We start from the raw sequence: 9,273 nt of genomic DNA, 5'->3' as shown, positions 1-9,273 counted from the left end.
TTTTCTGGTTTCTTGGGGATAATATTCCTAGAAGTGGGGTCACAGGGTCAAATTGGGAGTTCCATTTTTAGTTTTTTGAGGAAACTCCCATACTGTCTTCCATAGTGGCTGCACCAATTCTGCATTCCCACCAGCAGTGCACAAGTGTTCCTTTTTCTCCACATCCTCTCCAGCACTTGTCGTTTGTGGATTTGTTGATGATAGCCAGTCTGACAGGTGTGAAGATGGTACCTCATTGTTGTTTTGATTTGCATCTCTCGGATGATTAGTGACTTTGAGCATGTTTTCATATGTCTCTTGGCTTTCTGGATGTCCTCTTTTGAAAGGTGTCTATTTAGATCCTTTGCCCATTTTTTGATTGGATTGTTTATCTTCTTTTTGTTAAGTTGTATGAGTTCCCTATGAATTTTGGAGATTAGGCCCTTATCAGATATGACGTTGGCAAATATGTTTTCCCACGTAGTGGGTTTTCTTGTGGTTTTGTTGATGGTTTCTTTTGCTGTGCAGAAGCTTTTTATTTTGATGTAGTCCCATTTGTTCATTTTCTCTTTAGTTTCAACTGCCCTAGGAGCTGTATCAGTGAAGAAATTGCTTCGGCATATGTCTGAGATTTTGTTGCCTTTGGATTCTTCTAGAATTTTTATTGTTTCCTGTCGTACATTTAAGTCCTTTATCCATTTTGAGTTTATTCTTAGGACAGTTTTTTCAACAGTGCTAGGAAAAACTAGAGATCCACATGCAAAAGAATGAAGTTGGACCTTTACCATATACAAAAAATTAATTCAGTATGGGTCAAAGACCTACACTATAAAACTCCTAGAAAAAAACAGAACAAAAGCTTCACAACATCAGATTTGGCAATGATTTCTTAGATTTGACACCAAAGTCACAGGTAACAAAAGAAAAAATAAGCAAATTGGCCCTAGCTGGTTTGGCTCAGTGGATAGAGCATCGGCCTCCCAGGTTCGATTCCGGTCAAGGGCACATGCCTGGGTTGCCGGCTCGATCCCCAGTAGGGGGTGTGCAGGAGGCAGCTAATCAATGATTCTCTGTCATCATTGATGTTTCTATCTCTCTCTCCTTCTCTCTTCTTCTCTGAAATCAATAAAAATATATTAAATAAACAAATTGGACTTCATGAAAATTAAAAACTTTTGTGCAGCCCTGCCTGGTGTGGCTCAGTTGGTTGGGCGTCGGTCCATGCACCAGGAGGTTGCTGGTTCCATTACCGGTCAAGGGCACATGCCCAGGGTGCTAAGTTGATTCTTGGTAGGGGGCCTGATGGAGGCAGCCAATCAATGTTCCTCTCTTTCTCTCTCTCTCTCTCTCCTCCCTCCCTCTCTATTTCTCCCCTTCCTTTCTTCTCTCTCTAAAAAAAATCAATAAACTATTCTAAAAAAAAAAAAGTTTGTGCATTGAAAGACACTATTGACAGAGTAAAATGACAATCCACAGAATGGAAGAAAATATTTGCAAATAATACATCTGATAAGAGGTTAATTATCCAGAATATATAGAGAACTCCTTAAACTCAACAAAAACCCAATTAAAAAATGGACAAAGAACTTAAATAAACATTTCTCCAAAAAAGATATACAAATGGCTAATAGACCATGGAAAGATGCTCAACACATTAACCATTAGGGAAATGTAAATCAAAACGACTATAAGATACCACTTCACACCCCTTAAGGTAGCTACTATCACAAAAATAAAAAACAAGAAAGACAAGTGTTGGTGAGACATGGAGAAATTGGAATTCTTGTGCACTGTTGGGGGGAATGTAAATGGTACAGCGTTGTGGAAAATAATATGGTGGTTCCTCAAAAATTAAAAAAATAGAACTACCATATGATTCAGCAATTCCATCTCTGGGTGTCTACCCAAATTATTTGAAAGCAGGGTCTCAAAGAATTATTTGTGCACCCATGTTCATAGCGGCACTATTCACAATAGCTAGGATATGGAAGCAACTCAAGTATCTATCAATAGATGAATGTTTTAGGGGCAAAAATAATATTGGGGACTAGCTATGGTTATGGGAAATATTAATCACTAGAGGCCCGGTGCACAAAAATTTGTGCACTTGGGGGGGGGGTCCCTCAGCCCAGCCTGCGCCCATTTGCAGTCCAGGACCCTTGGGGGATGTCCACCTATCGACTTAGGCCCACTCCCTGGAGGATCAGGCCTAAGCTTGCAGTCAGACATCCTTCTGGCAGCCAGGGAACCCTTGGGGGATGTCCGACTAAAGGCTTAGGCCCCCAAGGGAGCTGTGCTGAGGAAGCTGGGGTGACAGAGGAGCCACCCTGTTCCCGCCCCACCACCCGGGTCGGGTCGCACATGGGACGCCCGGGCGGGCCGTCCGATTGCTACTGCACCACCCGGCCACCCCGGGTCGGGTCGCACACGGGACGCCCGCCGCCCCGGGTCACAGATAGCAGGCCTGGATGGCAGTAGTGCAGGCAGGATGGCGCTGACCCACCCTGCCTGAAGTATGCAAATTAGCCACCATCTTTGTTGGCGGTTAATTTGCATATCACACTGATTAGCCAATGGGAGGTGTAGCGAAGGTACGGTCGATTACCATGTTTGTCTATTATTAGATAGGACGCTCTGTTAACCATAATTGCCTTGTTCTTGTTAAAGAAAGAACATTCCAACCTGGCTGGGGGTTGTAAGACACTCCCTCCCAACCCCCTCGGCGAACCAGGGAGTCAACCTTGGAATGTGGTCCATTCTCATTCAAGAACTGCCTGTTATCATGGAAAGATTAACAACCTTGTTGCCCAAACAATGGAGTCCCACCCCAGCCCTAATTCCCTACTTCCCCATGCCTGTAATCCCTAATTCCCCATGCAATCTTTGCCCGACCCCAAGCATGTCAAACTTGTGGCCCCTGGGTCGCATGTGGCCCACAACAGATATATGCGGCCCAGCCAATATAACGATATGTAAGAAATGTTTTAATAAAAATTTCGTAACTTAATTTTTACAATATCCTGTTATACATAATCCTATATAATAAAAGGCTAATATGCAAATTGTCCCCTCAAGAGTTCAACCTACTGGGAATTCGACTGCTCGCTATGACATGTGCTGACCACCAGGGGGTGATGCGGAATGAAGGAAGGACCCTGCCGGCAGCCAGCAGCAGGGGAAGGAAGGCCCCAATCAGCCCTGATTGCCGGCCAGGCCTAGGGCCCTACCCGTGCATGAATTTCATGCACTGGGCCTCTAGTTATTTATAATGAACCACAACATTTGCTAATGACTGATTACTATAATCGTGTTGTACTCATTTCCCTTACACACCTTACGTGCAAGCGCACCATTTCTCTTCACTAATACTAGCAGTGAGTATTTTAGTAGCCAATTGCCACATCATTAGTCTTGTACTGACTTGTTTGGTGTGCACAACAGGAAATATTTCGCTTTCAGAAAACAAGAAAAATAGGTTTATTTGCCTTACGCTTATTAATTTGTGCAGTTATTCAGTGTCTGGTAAGTTAATGTTCAAGAAAAAAGATTAATTTTTGTTAAAATGTTCTATTATTTATGTTAACGATGACTCATGTATTTCAGCCCTTTGTATTCAGCATGTCTCTATTGAAGTAAACCTACATTTCTATGAAAATGGAAGCTTTTTCTTTTTGTGGCCCACATAAATTTAAACCTTTTTTATTTGGCCTGGGTTAGCCTTTGAGTTTGACATGCTTGTCCTACCCTATATAAGCAGCTGGCTTATGGGGGAGTGCAGAGCAGATTTTTGTGGATGACCTCCTGCCCTCCCATACTGCAGGCAGGATTGGCATAAATGCTCATATATGATTCAACCCTGTCTCTGCTGAATTGGCAGCATGGACCCATTGATTTTCCGGTTATGTATGAATAAGAAAAATATAGTATATACATATTATTCAGTCTTTTTAAAATAAATATATAAATTTTTATTGATTTCAGAGAGGAAGGGAGAGGGAGAGAGAGATAGAAACATCAATGATGAGAGAGAATCATTGATTGGCTGCCTCCTGCATGCCCCCAATGAGGATCGAGCCCACAACCCAGACATGTGCCCTTGACTGGAACCAAACCCAGGATCCTTCAGTCCGCAGGCCAACATTCTATCCACTGGGTCAAACTGGCCAGGGCTCCATTGATTTCCTAGAGGAGCAGAAGAGAGAGGGAAAGACAGAGAGAAACACTGATGTGAGAGAAACACATCAATTGGTTGCCTCCTGCATGCCCCCGATCAGGGCCCAAGCCAGGGAGGACCCTACAACTGAGGTACATGCCCTTGATCTGAATCAAACCCGGGACCCCTCAGTCCCCAGGCCAATGCTCTAGCCACTGAGCAAAACCAGCCAGGCCATGTGACAGTCCATATTTTAAGTGGCTGAAAGCCGCTGTCTCCTTTTCCCCTGAGTGCCTTTATCATATCCCTTTAACAAGAAGGGGCTGGGTGTTGACATTGGCAGTCATGTAAGTATCAACCAGTGAGAGAGCAGCAGACCCATCGTTGGTGGTTGTTCCCGTGAGAAATGCCACAGGGCACACAAGGGTCTGGGGAACCTGGAGAGACTTATTTGTAATGCAGATTGATGCACTTCCATTTATTTGGCAAGAAGTTGTGTTTATCGCCTCTGGGGAAAAGACTGATGCTCAGCAAGGTTGAAATCAGTTAAAAGAATAAGAATAGCCCTAGCTGGTTTGACTCAGTGGGTAAAGCATCGGCCTGCAGACTGAAGGGTCCCGGGTTCAATTCCGATCAAGGGCACATGCCTGGGTTGTGGGCTTGATCCCCAGTGGGGGGCATGTAGGAGGCATCCAATCAATGATTCTCTCTCATCATTGATGTTTCTGCCTCTCTTTCCCTCTCCCTACCTCTCTGAATCTATATTAATAAAAGTGTAATATGCAAACGGTCGTAACGCCCTCACGGCGTAACAACCGATCAGCAGGAGGCAGGTGCGGGTGGGCAGGGCTGTGTGCACGGCAGGGGATGTGAGGCTGCGTCCCCTGCCTGGCGCCGGTCAGGGATGTGATGCTGTTATTATTTATTTATTAATAAATTTATATATTATTTTCATATGCATTTTACTAATTTTCTTTCATCTCTGACACTTCTATTATAGAGAAAGGGCAAATAGCAATATTAAAATATTTCCTCTAATTAATTCCCTTTTAATGTGCATGAATTTCATGCACCGGGCCATTAGTCAATGATTAAAAAAATAAAGAATAAGAATAAAGTTTTATTTCTTCATACAGCTGAGTCATGACTATCGATTTCAAAGTGCTCAGTAGGATGCTATTTACCTTTGTCCATATTCTCCCTGGTCATGCACAATAGTTCACATCTCACTAAAGGGATTTCTTAGGAGGATAGTCACTTATGACTGAGAGCTGTTTTCTCATTATTAGTAATAGCTTGGAGTTCATGATCCTCACACTCTATTCCCATCATATTAGCTCACATTATAGTTCATTTGCTTCATGACACCTTCCTGCACTTTGTCCCATCTTACTTGGTACTTCCTCTAATGCCATCTCTAAACTCACTTAACTTTGCACTCATTTCTCAATATTAAAAAAAAGTAACAAATCTGACTATAGCTGCACTAATTCGTAGGAAACCACATTGAAACTTCTCCATCTACAGAAGCATCCATTCGCCCCTTCCCAGTATCTTCTCCCCTATGGCTTACATTTGCTCTCCCAAATTTCAGTCAAATATCTTTAAAATTTAACTTACAGTTTGGCACTTCCTCATAAAGTTAAACATAGAATTGCCATATGATCCAGCAATTCTACTCTAAGCACTGAACACAAAAGAATTGAAAACAGGGACTCAAACAAGTCTTTGTACAGCAATGTTCATAGTAGCACACTATTCACAGTAATCAAAAAGTGGAAATAACCCGAATGTCGGTCAATGGGTAAACTATTATGATACATGCCTATAATGAAATATTATCTACACTAATAAAAGAGAAACATGCAAATTAACCATCACTCCACCACTCTGCTACACCCACCAGCCAATCAGAGTGACTATGCAAATTAACCCAACAAAGATGGCAGTTAATTTGCAAACGCAGGCGTGGAGTGAAGACTGAAGACGACTGAAGATGGCGAGTAGGAGGCTTGGGTTGCTCCCGGTGATGGAGGAAGCCAAGCTTCCCGCCCGCCCTGGGCTCCACTCAAAGAAAGGCTGGGGGTGACCCAAGCTTCCAGCCAGCCCTGGCCTCCGCTCGAGGAGCTGGAAAAAAAAAAGGGAGGGGCTGAGAGCAGCCGGAGTGGAGAAGCCAAGCCTCACTGTTGCAGCCAGACCAAAGGCCTGGGTCCCGGGTGCCGGAGGAAAACCGGTGCCGGCAGCCAGGGGAAAGAAGGCCTATTGCGCAAATCTTTGTGCAATGGGCCACTAGTTTAGTAATAAAAAGGAATGAGGTACTGATACATGCTACAACATGGATGAACCTTAACATCATTATGTGAAATAAATGTAGCCAGACACCAAAGGTCACACATTGTATGATTCCAGGATAGGTGGCTCCATGGAAGCCCTGGGGTTGCCAGGGGCTAGAGGGAGGGGGTGTGTGTGGGGGGGGTCACTGCTTACTGGCTGTGGGGTTAGTTTTGGGTCGATGAAATGTTTTGGATGTAGGTAGAGGTGGTAGTTGCATGGTTCTGTGTATATACTAAATGCCACTGAATTTTTCACTTTAAAATGGTTAATTTTACATTATGTGAATTTCCCCTGAAAAACTCTGCCTGCAGAGCTTAAGTGTGTGTCAGAGATGTTCTTTATAACTAACACAGAATGTTCCTTTTCAAGGTAATCATGAGGGACAGTCCCAAGCAGAAAGGCTAGTCAATGCTTGACGGAGTCATGACCAAGACCTTCATGAGAACCTGGGCTGCATTTCTGAGTAATCCTCCAGCTGCGCCCGTTAAATAACACGAGGAGAACTGAGGGTGTAAAAACAAGGAGAAGGAAAATTATCATTTGTAAATGATATAAAATCTAAGGGAAACAATTGAAAAACTACTACATATAACAAGAGACTTTAGTCAGGTAACTGAATACAAAATTAATGTTCAGGAACCAGTAGATTAATGGAAGAAGAGTTTTATTTAAAATAGTAACTAAAGCCCTAGCCAGTTTGGCTCATGGATAGAGTGTCAGCCTGCGGACTGAAGGGTCCTGGGTTCGATTCCTGTTAAGGGCACATGCCCAGGTTGTGGGCTTGATCCCCTGTGGGGGTCATGCAAGAGGCAGCCGATCAATGATTCTCTCTCATCATTGATGTTTCTATCTCTCTCTCCCTCTCCCTTCCTCTCTGAAATCAATAAAAATATATTTTAAAAAATAGTAACTAAAAAGATATTTCTAGGAATAAGTTTAATAAGAAATATGCAAATTGTTGAGCAATACCAAAAAAAAGATGAAAAAGACTTGAACAACTGGGAAGGAGTACCTATGATGTCTTCTGGATTTGAGTTTTTAAAAAAATAATAACATTCAATATTTTGGTGAGGTTTTGAAGAAAATGATACTTGGCAAAGGACACTAAAGTGTGATTTGTTATACATTTTCCTAATTTCAGATTAGCAGTATGTGTCAGTGGGTACACTATACATTTTGTGTACCAAAGGGGAGAATAAGCATATGTAATACTTTTTTATTGTTTTTGCACTTGGAAACTTAGGAAATCTTTATAATAAAATACTAGGTAAGGGGTAGACAACACACACACACACACACACACACACACACAAACTAACCCTACTAGAACTAATGAATAAATTTGTACATTCTCTGTCAATTCAAGAGGGATTTTGTTGCTAGTGTGATTACTCACTAGCATCTGGCATTTAAAAACACCCACTTGAATCTCCGACAATGTAAGAGACACCACAGGACCAGCGGGTGGCAGCTTCCGCTTGTCAGTCACTCAGAAGGCAGATGAGCGCGCACAGGCCCCGGTTCCTAGCTCTGGCAGGGCACAGAACCGGGGCACAGAACCGGGGGGGGGGGGGGCAGCAGCACACAGCGCTGGCTTCACAGACACCTGCCCACCTGATGCTGATGGTTCAGCTGCTGCCCAGCACGTGCTTTAGGGGAGGGAGGACAGAGCTGGTGTGCTGGGAGCCCTGGTGCTGGGTCCCTCAGCCCACACATCCTTGTCGTCACCTAGCACCTCGTGAGGCGCACGGGTTTCCCTTCTTTAAGCAGTTCAGCTGCCCTCTTCAAATGCCAGTGAGACATAGAGCAATCGCTACAAGCAGGGGCAGCATGCCTGGGTGCTCTCGGATAGTGGTACGTGGTGACTTATGCCCACACACAAGTCTGCACACATTTATAGCAGCTTTATTCGTAATTGCCCCATGTGGTGCATCCAGACCATGGCATACTATTCAGTGTGAAAAAGAAAAGCGCTATCAAGCCACAAAAAGGCACGGAGGAACTGTAAATGCATGTCGCTAAAGGAAAACCCAGTGTGTAAAGGCCACCTACTGTGTGAGCTCAACTCTGGAAAAGGCAGGACTAGAACAACAGTGAAAAGATCGATGGTCCCAGGTGCAGCCGGAGGGGAGGAGGGATGAGGAGATGGAGCACAGAGGGCAGGGGAACATTTCTGTGTGAAACTGTAATGTGGATACATGACATTATGCATCAAAATGCATGGAAATAGTGCTCGCCGGTTTGGCTCAATGGATAGAGCGTCGGCCTGCGGGCTGAAGGGTCCCGGGTTCAATTCTGGTCAAGGGCACATGCTGGGGTTGTGGGCTCGATCCCTAGTAGGGGGCATGTAGGAGGCAGCCGATCAATGATTCTCTATCATCAATGATGTTTCAATCTCTCTCTGAAATCAAGAAAAATATATTTCAAACAAACAAAAAAACACACACAAAATGCATGGAAATACAACACAAAGAGTGAACCCTAATGTAAATGATGAACTTTATAATAAGAGTATATCAATATTGGTTCAATGATTGTAATAAAGATACCACAGATGTCAATAATAGGAGAAACGGTGGGGAGGAAGAGAGGAGTGTACGGAAACCATATTGAAGAGAAAAAAAAGAAACTATATTGAGTGTCCACTCAAATTTTTTGTGAACCTCAAACTGCTCTAAAAAAGAAAGTCTATTTTTAAAAACACCACACTAGTATCCATATGATATTCTCTGACACAATGGGATTGAATTAGAAATGAATAACAAAAAGGTAAATTTAAAATGTAAAAAAATGGTTACAAATAGAGT

This window comes from Myotis lucifugus, unplaced genomic scaffold, assembly GCF_000147115.1.
Source record: "Myotis lucifugus unplaced genomic scaffold, Myoluc2.0 scaffold_347, whole genome shotgun sequence".
NCBI classification, from domain to species: domain Eukaryota; kingdom Metazoa; phylum Chordata; class Mammalia; order Chiroptera; family Vespertilionidae; genus Myotis; species Myotis lucifugus.
This window is presented reverse-complemented; position numbering follows the sequence as displayed.